The 13,372-nt window shown below is 39.6% G+C and overlaps 1 long non-coding RNA gene across 1 annotated transcript in view; it reads left to right on the top strand.

Moving 5' to 3' along the window:
* Positions 1–13,372, top strand: part of LOC109498177 — a 227,989-nt gene that overhangs the window by 189,442 nt on the left and 25,175 nt on the right. Inside the window, exons 6-7 of the long non-coding RNA XR_002741138.2 lie at positions 3,169–3,282; positions 4,324–4,411. This is a non-coding gene — a long non-coding RNA (uncharacterized LOC109498177). The remainder of the gene's footprint in view (positions 1–3,168; positions 3,283–4,323; positions 4,412–13,372) is intronic.

The raw sequence follows: 13,372 nt of genomic DNA on the forward strand, positions 1-13,372 counted from the left end.
AATGGAGTGCCATCTACCGGGGAAAGAGAACAATAGATTTAAAAAAAGACTTGATGGGGGTCTCATTGCAGAGGAATGAATACTTAGAAAAAGAGAACTTGATAAATATGTAAAGGCAAACATGGAAAGAGATGGAAAGTTTACATTTTGCTTAATCTGGAAAAATTTTTTTTGAACTCTCCTGTGCTTCCTTTAATAAGATACTGTGTTTTACATTAGATCAAACGTTAGTTGTCAGGAGAAGCCCTAAGTCTATACTTAAAATGGTAAACCTTTGTGAAACAGCTGACCTTTGCAATCACTTAGTCCAATGTCGTCATGTTACAGATGAGAAGCAGGGGTTCAGACAGAAGGGATGCCTCCATGCTCCCCAGCTAGGGAATGGCAGAGCTCTAGGTCCTCCCTTATCCAGATGGTCCACTTAGATGAGTGGCCATTTGGTTATACATTATGATTGAAGGGATGTCCAGAAGTTATCCAGGGCCCAAACCATCATCTCTGCTGCTGGCTAGGCAGACTGTAAGAAAGTCTCATGATTAGAGTTGCTCCTTTGGGTGGAAGCTGGTGCTTCTTCTTTTGTACTATGTTTCCATAAACACCTTCACACACACAGGGTTTTTCTGATTAGCTGTTATTTTATTTTATTATTATTATTTATTAGCTGTTTATTTTAGCTGCTTATTTAGAACATAACCAGCAGAGGGGTGCCTGGGTTGCTCAGTCAGTTAAGCGTCCAACTCTTGACTTTGGCTCAGGTCATATCTCACAGTTCGGGGGTTCCAGCCCTGCATCAGGGCTTGGATTCTTGGGATTCTCCCTCCCTCTCCTCTCTGTGTTCCATCCTTCCCAAAATAAATAAATAAACTTTTTAAAAAAAGACACTTACAAAAGACAGAAATGAGTGCTTGAAGCCAGAGATAGGAAGCAAAATCGGTATTATGCAGGCTTTAATTCCTATGAGCTTATAAGAAGTGCTCGGGGCAACAATAACCATAAAATTACTTTCAGAGTTAAGTCCTGCAACAGGTGGGGGCATGTGTGGGTCTGATACGTGGAGGGATTCTTGTTTTCTGGCCAATAATACACACACACACACACACACACACACACACACACACACACACAATCAGAGCTCCTCACTTCTGTTCATCTTCATTGTTTATAGAACAAAAAATGATCTTTGGGCTGAAAATCATAGAACAAACATTGATAAAAGGAAAACGAAGTCCAGACTGGAGAAAATGTATGTCAGAGAGTAGCAGAAACACATCTGAATGCTTCCTGCATTCAGTGTTTTACCTGCATGATCTCATTTAATTTGTCCACTAACACTACAGTTTCAGGCACTATCTTATTTAGTTAGATACTATGGACCGTGCACTTAGGGATGCAAAGCTGATTTGTTGAAGTTCTGTGTCATTAGTAGGAGGGGACAGGGCATCATTTACATCCTGGTCTCCAGATCTGCAGCCCCAGAGTTGAGCTGCTCAATGACTGCCTGTGGAGCTCCCCAGGGAGGTCAGGTCTCCTGACGCAGACACAGGACATCCCAGCTTCTGCGAGAACCTGCAGAGGTACTGTGCATCATGGTGAGCAGCTGGAGATCCAAGGATGGGAAAATGGGTTTTTGTTTTTAAACTTGTTTTTTTTTTCCTAAAAAAGAAGACTATACAGTAATGGATTCTATAAACTTCAAAGTAGTGTGCTTTATGTGATTCTGAGTGAAATCCTAAGATAGACTACTAAAGGATTATTTTAAACACCTGGGAAAGGATGCCACTGATCCAGGCACTCAGCAAGCACTGTTAACACAGTCATTTAGAAACTACTGGAATCCTGGGGCACCTGGGTGGCTCAGTCAGTTAAGTGTCCGACTTTGGCTCAGGTCATGATCTCATGGTTTGTGGGTTTGAGCTCTGCATAGGGCTCTGTGCCGACAGCTCAGAGCCTGGAGCCTGCTTCGGATTCTGTGTCTCCTTCTCTCCTCTGCCCCTCCTCCTCCCCTGCTCATGCTTTGTCTCTCTGTGTCTCTCAAAAATAAATAAATGTTAAAAAAATTTTTTAAAAAACGAGAAAATACTGGAGTCCTATCCTGTGCCTGTTGCTTGGCAGACCCCCCCCCCCCTGATAAACAGAGGCCTCCCCTCAAATTAGTGATGACCAGCAGGGGAGACAGGCCCACAGATGACTGCAATGCTGTGGAAACACCAGGTAGGTGTGAGCACATGAGCACAGCTGTGAGGGGGACCCAGGGAAGCACACAAACCAGACTAAGAGAAAGGGACAGAGAAGTTTCCTGGGGGGGGGGGGGTTGAATTTCTTTTCCTTTTATTAAAAAGGTTTTTTGAGTTAAATTTCTGTTAAATTTTTAGGTTGAATTATATGAACATATGGAATTGCCTTTTTAAAAAGCCATAAATGTCCAAATACTGGCAATTTCATATGTTCCAACCTAACCCACATCTTAAAAGTCCAACAGCAGCACTAACAACTCTTGATATCAAAAGACAGGAGTTCTCTCTCTCCATCTCCTCATCCCAGACTTTCCTCCCCAACACTGTCTTGTTCAACTCTTGGAGCTGTTTTAGCTATTTTTTGGGCTACTTATTGCCACCTAATATGTTTTATTGTCATTTCTTGACTTGCCATTTTAACACTGTATGTATTGAATTTCTATTATAAAGATGTGGATTTAGGGGCCCTTGGGTGCCTCAGACCGCTGAGTGTCTAACTTCGGCTCAGGTCATGATCTGATAGTTGGTGAGTTTGAGCCCCTTATCAGGCTCTCTGCTGTCAGCACAGAGCCCATTTAAGATCCTAGGTCGCCCTCTCTCTCTGCCCCTCCCTCACTTGGCCTCTTGCTCTGTCTCTCAAAAATAAATATAAACATTAAAAAATTATTTTTTAAAAAAGATGGGGATTTAGCTGTCTTAATGTCTTCACTAAAATGAACACCTGCAGTCCCTCACACTTCTTACATTGCTCTATTATAATTTCTGGTGAAATTGCTATGTTGGTATTGTTAGTGCGGGGTGGGGGCGGTGGGGAAGGGGGGGCGGGGAGCCTGTTCTCTACTCCTAATGTTTTCTTCAATGAGGTGGGATTTCCCCTACATATTTCTGTGTTCTTTCTTCCCCTTTATTCGGTTATTACTTTGCTTCTTTCTAGGGGAGGAGCAGATTCCTCTGGGTGGTAGACTTGGATCAGCCCTGTATCCTTCTGCCTGCTGGAAGCTGTGTGTTGCCAAGGAGCAACTTTTCCCTGGAGCACTTCCCTGTCTAGGTGGGAAAATCTGCCTAATTCTAAGGTTCAAAGCCCATTTGGCTCTCAAAACTAAACTACATTAGCCAAATAAACTTTTGTCATGAAGAAGAAAAACAAAGTGATATTTTGTCCTTCATCTGAATTCTTTACTTTTTTTTTTTTTATCAAATTATTTAAAACCTGGGTGAAGAAGAGGAAAATGATTTATGAGGTTGTTTGGAAGGACCCTACCGTTACAATTATGTTTCTCTAAATTTACCCCTCTTCTCCTCTACATCCCTTTGTTTTCTGTAGAGCTATTAACTGGCTCTGTTTATTTATTTAGCTCATCCCTAAAGGACTGAAGGCTGAAGACCCTCTATCAAGTCATCTCAAGTAATCTCTTGCACAGCCACCCTCCTCTACACCCCTCTGACCTTTCACCCTTTTCTAACTTTGGGCCTCCTCCTGTCCCTGTTCCTGTCTGTCAAGTAGCTATCTTCTCTCTCCTCTCTGGACCAAGAGCTCAGCTCCCCTTCACTAGCATCCTGGGTATTTTGCTTGCTTCTCTCTGGTGTTGAATCCCAATTTTTTAAATGACATGACTTTCTTTTTCTTGGTCTACATTCTACCTTCATGCTTAACTAATAATTTTGCTAAGTATGGAATTCTGTGTCAGACAGAATTTTCCTTAGACTTTGAAGGTACTGTTCCATTGTCTTCCATAATCCTAGAGTTATACAATTTCACAGTGATGGATACCTGCTAGGTCCTTTCAATTTAGAAACACATTCTTTTATGTTCTGGGAAGTTTTCATGCATTATTTCTTTTATATTTATATTCTTCTCTCCATTTTCTTTGAATTCATTTTCCACCCACCTATCCATAGAACTTCTATTCTGATGTTTGACCATCTGGATTGATCCTCCAATGTTCTTGTCTTTTTTCTTATTTTCCATCTCTATGCCATCTTGTTTTATTTTCTGTGAGATTTCTAGATTTTACCTTTTAATATTGACATTCTTTCAATTCTCCTGTTTTCATTTGACCATCTCACTCCTCCCTATTCTTGGTCTTAGATCTCCAAGTCCTGAGCCCAGAGTCTGAGACCTGCCACTTCTGCAGAAAGGAAACCACTTATTGGTTCTCATCAGAAGAAAAAAAATTGTAAGTATGCAAGGTGATGGATGTTAACTAGACTTATTGTTATTATTTCACAATGTATAAAAATATGGAATCATTATGTTGTGTACCTGAAACAAATCTAATGTTGTGTGTCACACCTCAATTTTAAAAAATTAAAAATAAAAATGGGGCACCTGGGTAGCTCAGCCGGTTGTGTGTCTGACTTCAGCTCAGGTCATGATCTCCCAGTGTGTGGGTTTGAGTCCCACGTCAGGCTCTGTGCTGACAGCTCAGAGCCTGAAAATGCTTCGAATTCGTGTTTCCCTCTCTCTGCCCCTCCCCCACTCACTCTATGGCTCTCTTTGTCTCTCAAAAATGAATCAACATTAAACAAATTAAAAAATTTAAAAAATATAAAAAGAGGAAACCATCTGTCTCTCTTGAGCAAAGTCAGCAGAGGGGGGATGGGAGTGGACTGTGTAGCCTAGCTTCATGGGTTTAGGAAGCGGATTTAATTCCCCCCTATGTAACCTTTCAACCAGCACTCCAGTTTCCAGCCTTATTCCATATCCTGGTCTTCAGAATTAATTTATGCCTCCAATTTCTTCAGAATTAACTGATGCCTCCAATTTCTGAGGCTTTCTGGAGGTTTCTGGAGTGAAAGTATTCCATCTTGTCTTTTCCTACATGTAGGCTTGGTCTTCAGCTTTCCTCAGTCTGCTAGGGTAAGGTGACACTAAGGCCTCTAGTTTCCAGCGTCCAAAATTGTGTTGACATCTCCCCTTTGATGTGCTCTCTTTTCTCATAGTATTTGCCCACATGGGATTATGTCTTTTTTAAAAAATCTTTTATCACCATTTCATTGGAATTTGGGGGAAGGATAAAAGAGTGTGCTTAATATTACATATTTAAAGAGAATGCTCCCTGTTCCTCCTCTTCCTTCACTCCATCACTTTTTAGTTACAACTTTATTAAGGTATAATTCACATAGCATGTAACTCACTCATTTACAGTTTGCAATACAGTTGGTTTTAGTATAGTCACAGAGTTGTGCAACCAACACCACAATCAATTTTAGAATGTTTTTGTCAACCCCAGAAGAAAACCTGTACCCACTGGCAACCACTGCTCACTCCCCCCCCCCCCCAATCCCTCCAGCCCTAGACAACCATGAATCTACTTACTATATCTATGGATTTGCTAATCCAAGCATTTCATATGATGGAATCAGACAAATACGCAGTCTTTTGTGACTGGCTTCTCTCACTTAGCATGAAGTTTCCATGATTCATCCATGTTGTAACAGGTCTCAGTATTTCATTTCTTTTTATTAATGAATGTTATTCCATTATAATATTGGAATGGGATAATCCATTTTCCAATAATATTAATATCATCCATCTGGATATACCACATTGTATCCATTGATATAACATTGATGGAGATTTGGGTGGTTTTCATTTTTTGGCTATTAAGAATAATGCAGCTAGTAAACATTTGTGTCCAAGTTTGCATATGAATACATGCTTTTATTTCTCTTGAGTATATACCTATACCTGGAATTGCTGGGTAATTATATTTAATCTTTTGAGAAACTGCCAGACTCGTTTCCAAAGTGACTGCACTATTTTATATTCCTAGCAGTAGTGCATGAGGGTTCCACATACTCTGCATCCTCACCAACATTTGTTATTGTCTATCTTTTCCATTTTGGCCATCCTCATGGATGTGAAGTAATATCTCATTGTGGTTTTCATTTTCTTTTTCCTGGTAGATAATGATATCAAGAATCTTTCCATGTGCCTGTGAGTCATTTTGTGTGTCTTCCTTGGAGAAATGTCCATTCAAATATGTTATCCATTTTTAAATTGGACTACTTGTTTTTTAAATTATTGGGTTGTGATTACATATATATATGTATATATATATATATATATATACATATATATATATGCATGCATGTGATATATATATGCATGTATATATATGCATGTGATATATATACATATATATGTATATATATATGCATGTGATATATATATATATATATATGTGCATGCATGTGTAAAATGCATTCTAGTGCCTTCTTCATTATATAATTTGCAAATTTTCTTCCATTCAGTGTGTTGTCTTTTCATTTTCTTGGTGGAGTACTTTTGCAATACCAATTATGTCCAGGCTACCTATTTTTTCTTTGGCTATTTGTGCTTTTGGTGTGATAGGATGAGTTACGAAGTGTTTCCTTCTACTCTTTTTTTTTAATGTTTTTATTTAGTTTTGAAAGACAGAGAGACAGAGCATGAGTGAGTGGGGGAGGGGCAGAGAGAGAGGGAGACACAGAATCCAAAGCAGGCTCCAGGCTCTGAACTGTCACCACAGAGCCCAACGCGGGGATCGAACCCACAAACTGCAAGGTCTTGACCTGAGCTGAAGTCGACACTTAGCCAACTGAGCCACCCAGTGCCCCGTTCCCTTCTATTCTTTGGAAGAAACTGTAATAAGTTGGGATTAATTCTTCCTTGTTCTTTTTAAAAAAATTTTATTTAAATTCTTATTAGTTAATGTACAGTATAATATTAGTTTCAGGTGTACAATATAGTGATTCAATACCTCCATACAACACTCAGTGCTCATCACAAGTGCACTCCTTAATTTCCATCACCTATGTAACCCATTCTCCCTCTGACATCTGTCTGGTTACCATCAGTTTGTTCTCTGTAATTAGAGTTCTTGGTTTATCTCTCTCTTTTTTGCCATCGTTCATTTGTTTTGTTTCTTATATACCACATATGAATGAAATCATATGGTATTTGTCTTTCTCTGGCTCATATATTTCACGTAGCATAATTCTCTCTATCTCTGTCCGTGTCATTGCAAATGGCAAGATTACACTTTTTTTGGCCGAGTAATATTCCATTGTATATATATACCACATCTTCCTTATCCATTCATCTCTTGATGAACACTTAGGGTATTTCCATAATTTGGCTATTGTAGATAGTACTGCTAAAATGTCAAGATGCAAGTATCCCTTTGAATTAGTATTTTTGTATTCTTTGGGAATACCTAGTAGTGCAATTGCTGTGTCATAGGGTAGTTCTATTTTCAACTTTTTGAAGAATCTCCATACTGTTTTTTCAGAGTGGCTGCACCAGTTTGCATTCCCACCAACAGTGTAAGAGATTTCTCCTTTCTCCATATCCTTACGAATACTTGTTGTTTCTTGTGCTTTTGATTTTAGCCATATTGACAGGTGTGAAGTAATACCTCATTGTAGTTTTGATTTGTATTTCCCTGATGATGATTGATGTTGAGCACGAACATCTTTTCATGTGTCTGTTGGCCATCTGTATGTATTCTTTGGAAAAAATGTCTGTTCATGTCTTCTGCCCATTCTTAATTGGATTATTCATCTTCTGAGTATGGACTTTTATAAATTCTTTATATAGTACATACTAACCCTTTATCAGATATGCCATTGCAAATATATTCTTCCATTCTGTAGGTTGCCTTTTTGTTTTGTGATTGTTTCCTTCACTGTGCAGAGGCTTTTAATTTTGATGAAGTCCCATTAATTTATTTTTGCTTTGGTTTCCCTTATCTCAGGAAACATATCTAGAAGGAAGTTGCTACAACCAATACCAAAGAGATTACTGCCCGTATTTTCCTCTAGGGTTTTTGTGGTCTCAGGTCTTTATTTAATTTCGAATTTATTTTTGTGTTTTTACCAAACACAAAAATGGTCCAGTTTCATTCTTTTGCATGTTTCCGTCCAGTTTTCCCAACACCATTTGTTGAAGAGATGGTCTTTCCCATTGGATATTCTTTCCTGCTTTGCGAAGATTAATTGACCATACAGTTGTGGGTTCATTTCTGGCAATTCTGTTCTACTGATGAATGTGTCTATTTCTGTGCTAATATCCTATTGTTTTGATCACTTCTTTAATTGTTTTGAAAGAATTCACCAGTGAAGATATGCTGGCTTGCACTGTTCTTTGTGGGTAGTTTTACAATTACTAATTCAATCTGCTTATTATAAGTCTCTTTAGATTTTCCATTTCTCTTTGGGTTAATTTCAGTAGTTTGTGTCTTTCTAGGAAATTTTCCATTTCATCTCTTTCCATTTATGTCTATTTTTCCGAGACATCAGGAGTAGAAAAATCTGGGTCAAGGTAATATGGTGGTATGTCTGGGCTTCAGTATTCTGTATGGGATTGTGCAGGTTGTAATGATTTGAGCTATCCTCTTCTAAGTTATGTGGTGCACAAGTTGTGGGCAAACATGGTGGAGATCTTAAATAGCAGATGTGTTAAATGTGCCATCTTTGGAGACAGACCATCTGGGTTTGAATCCTTTTTCTACCACTTCCCAGAGGCTTTGGGCAAATTACTTAATCTAATTAATTAATAGTTTTCTTCTATTTGGGGCACCTGGGTGGCTCAGATGATTAAGCGGCTGACTTTGGCTCAGGTCGTGGTCTCACAGTTCCCTGAGTTCAAGCCCCACATTGGGCTCTGTGCTGACAGCTTAGAACCTGGAACCTGCTTTGGATTCTGTGTCTCCTTCTCTCTCTGCCCCTCCCCTGCTCATGCTCTGTCTCTATCTCTCTCAAAAATAAACATTTTTTAAAAAGTTAAAAAAATAATTTTCTTCTATATAAATAATAGTATTTTCTTTAGGGTTTATTATCTGTGAGGATTAAGTGACACAACACATGTAAAGTGCTTAAAATAATGTATGATTCAGTAAATGTTGTTTCTTATTTGTATTTATAGCCTTCACTATATGCTTCTTGAGGTTAGAAATGGGATTTTTTTTCTTTTTTTTCTTTTTTTTTTTTTTTTTTTGTTGTTGCTGAAAGCTTGGTACCTATCAAAATGCCTGGTCCATAATAGGAGGTCAGTATTTTTTGTTTAAAGTTTTCATGTCAAAGAACCGGACTGAAGGACAAACTGCTAGTTTGGGTATTGATTAGAGCATTGGTTGATAATGAATGCCAACTAGAAGAGACCAGAGGTGTGATGAAGCTAGCTTGGCCCTTGTTGGGATTAACAGAGTTATACATGGCTTAAATAAAGTCATGGAGCATATACCTATAAAATTTGCACTTGACATAAAGTTATGTGGGAGAACAAAGTTTGGGTAGGTATGTATTTGTGTACACACATTCCTCTTCTTGGGTCCTAAAATAACAACTGCATAAGTAAACAACAGAAATGGGTGATTTGCAACAACACAAAAAATTCTAGGGGTTCTTGCCAATAATAAATTCATTATGAATTAACGGTTGAGAAACAATAGCAATCTGAAAGTACAATTATTGTGTGTGGAACAAGGGAGGGGACAGGCACACACCGAGGTGTATTGTGGCTTCACCCCTTTGCAGCATTTGAGGGGAAAATTTTACTATTTCTTCTAATAAACTAGATACAGACCCTCAAGCAACAGGCAACAGACAATCTATTTTATGAATATGATAAGCGTATTATTTCTTATGCTCTTAGCAGACAGGTTGCTATATCCTAGGTACAGCATGTCCTCATGATTGATATAGGGATGCATTCTCCTGTCACTGAATTATCACTGAATGGGAGTTGGCCTTTTTTGTAGGCATAAGACTTAGGCTCCTCATATTTTACACAAAGTGGTCAATCCTATTTTCAGCCCAGTTGAACTGAAACATGGAACAAGGGTACCTGTTAGAACTCACTAGTACTCAATTTCTTTCAAAACTGGAACCAAGAGAAATAATATTAATGGAAATCTAACATGAAGGCTATGTAATTCATCCATCCACACTCTAAAATTTGTCCCTGAATGAAGCCTATGAGAGAGTTAGACTTGGAAAGCAGTGTCGTGTGGTTCATGTGGAATTGCTATGACTTCATGGACTTTGGCATGAGAGTATCAAACTGTATATACTAAAGATTGTTGTAGGAAGCAACCTTATGAGGTATGTCTTTGACTTTATATTATTCAACATTTTTTCATTATAACATGGTTTCCTAGAATAATTGTTTTAATTAAGCCTGGAAGAGAGGTTTTCCTGGGCAAAAATGATAGAGGATGTAGTGTTGGGGAGGGACAAGGAAGCATTAGAGGTGAAAAAGTACAGTGTGTGCATGGGAAGTGATGGTTATCTCAGTGTACCTGGAATGAGGCATACAACTAGGACTGGAAAATAGAATACACCTGTATTGAATACAGGCCAAAGAATGGATGTTATCTGGGAATAAAAGGAACATCACTCATTTGTAAGAATATGATTTCAGTGCTTACTCTTTGACAGGTACTGGATGTAGAGTGACAAATAAATGGACATAATGCTTGACCCCCTAGAGCTATTATGACCAATGAGACAGATAATAATCTAGTAAGTAAAATCCAATAAGGAAATACTTACGTTCTCCCTTTGGATTCAAAGAACTGGTTGCTAGGAGAGAACGGAATGAAAGAAATCTTTAGAAAGGGTGAGTTCATCTCTGAGGAGATGACATTGAGCCAGAGACCTGAAGGATGAGAGGTGGAAGCAGGCGGGGAGGGGTGTTGGTGCAAAAAGGAACAATGGTTGAGAAGGCACTGGGGTGAGAACTGCTCAGGGAAGGAAAAAGACCAGCGAGGCTGGAATATGGTGAGGGAGGAAGGAAGCAACAGGGAAGATGGGAAGGTAAGCCACACCCAGTCGTGTAGAAAACATAGTATTGACTGGGAATTATTCTAAGTACGGGCACGTGGGTGGCTCAGTCGGTTAAGCATCTGACTTCAGCTCAGGTGGTGATCTCGAAGTCCATGAATTTGAGTCTGATGTGGGGCTCTGTGCTGACAGCTTGGAGCCTCAAGCCTGCTTCAGATTCTTTGTCTCTCTCCCTCTGCCCCTCCCCCATTTTCTCTCTCTCTCTCTCTCTCTCTCTCTCAAAAATAAATAAAAACATTTTTAAAAAAAGGAATTATTCTAAGTGCAAGGAGACGCTTTTTACAGACTTTTTGAAAATTCCGTATGTGTTTTGTGTGTGTGTGTGTGTGTGTGTGTGTGTGTGTGTTTGTGTGTGTGTATGCACGTGCATGCATGCGTGTGTGTTAAGATCCATTGATAATTCAGTACAAGGTTTGGATTAGGGCATTTTGTAAAAAGCAGGAAGAATCGGAAAGAAGTTAAGGCTGGGCAGTCAGAACTTTTGCTAAAAATGTTAGCAAACGTTTTTTGTAAAGGGCCTGATAGCAAGTATTTTGGGCTTTGAGGCCAGTCTCTGTCTCAACCGCTCAGCTTTGCTATCATAGTGTGAAAGTACCCATCGATGACCCAGTAATAAATGAGTGTGGCTGTGTTCCAGTAAAACTTTATTTACCAAAGTAGGTGGGGGGGGGCCAGATTTGGTTCTGGGACCCCAGGGCATTAAAGATGTGCCAGTGGGCATGAAGAGCAAAGACAGTCCAGGAAGGAGCTAGGGTGAATTGTGAGGCTTCATGACTCCACACAGGAGCTAAGATGGAAGGCTTCTAGAGATGGGGTTTAAAGCCTCGGTTACAGAGAATGGTGGTATTATTATTATTAGCAGTAGTGGGGGCCTATGGAAACCAGGATCAAAAGCTGCTTTTAGAGGCAAATTATGCATTTGCTTTTAGTTTCTACACTGTTTCTACCAAATTTTCAATTGCATTTGGCCAGTGTGGAAACATCCAGAAGTCTGGCAGTTGGAAATGATATCCAAGGCTCATGCAGGTTGTGAGCAAACTGTGTACTGGATCCCTTGTCTCTTTTTGAAGGCAGGGGTGATTTCTCTGATTTGGCCCACAAGATGGCTATGATATGACTGTCCCTTTTACCATTAAGGGGCACTCTCTGGAAGGTAAAGATTCAGCTGAAAAAATGCTCTCCTCTCGAAAGGACTTTGGAAGTTTTATTCTCTTTACAGGGGTGCATTTGTGTGTGAGTGAATGTGGTAAAAACCATCGCAGAGGCCACGGAAAGTGTCACCACCTAGACTCTAAGACCTGATCTTTACTGCCCACCTGCTTATACTCACCAACCTTTGTCCCACATTTTTCCTGAAAAGCAAAACCACCCCTCTGATGGTAAGGACTGCCCTGACAAGACCTCCTGCCAGACCAGACCACCCAGATCACTTTGAACTTAACCTCTGACACACACCTGCATAGATGGAACATGGAATGGCCTCTAGAATGACTAATGACTACGTTTACCTGATTATAATATTAAAATATGTGCCCAGGAAGGAGCACAAACATCGTTTACATAACATACAATGTGTATATAAGCATGTTTCCTTAAGATGCATGTGTGACCTTATGCCCGTCTCTACATATGATGACAAGGCTTCCCTATCTGAATACTCATCATTACCCGAAATAAAACGAATCCATTCACCCTTGCTCAAGGAATCACAGCTCTGGATTCCTGGAGTCACAGCCAGTCATTCCCTGTGTTCTCCTTATTTGCTGCAAATAAAGTTTATTTTGTACAACTCAACCTGGTGCAGTTTCTGACTCACCAAGGGCGTGAACTTATGTTGGTTCCATTACAAAAGGTCAGGAATGCTTCTGGCTCTCTGCAGCGAGCACCAATCACCAGATGCCACATGTGATTTGGACGCCTTGTCTTCCCCAAAGAAAACTGTCTCCTGGAGTGGTTTTCCCAATTTGGGGTCACCCTTAGTTTTAGCATATCTGTGTCTTAAAATATATTGCTATCCATCACACTGATACATTTTGCATTTGTTTATTATTTAAATCCTGGAAGATACATTTGTTTAGTATAAGATGCAAAGTATGCCTGAAAAATAACCTGAAGCTATTGTAGCAGAGGATGGGAATCAGGGTGTGGCTTTGCTTCGGATGGCAGCATGGTTCTTACAGAATTCTGTGCTTTGCGTTTTATGGGTGGGTTTGGCAAACTGGGGGGCAATTGTACTCTTTGATGCAGCCTTAGGGTTAGAAAACTGGAGTAGAGAAAGGACAGGTGTAGTTAACATCAGGCCTCTTATG

The sequence above is a fragment of the Felis catus genome, chromosome A3 (assembly GCF_018350175.1).
Source record: "Felis catus isolate Fca126 chromosome A3, F.catus_Fca126_mat1.0, whole genome shotgun sequence".
In the NCBI taxonomy this organism is placed as follows: Eukaryota; Metazoa; Chordata; class Mammalia; order Carnivora; family Felidae; genus Felis; species Felis catus.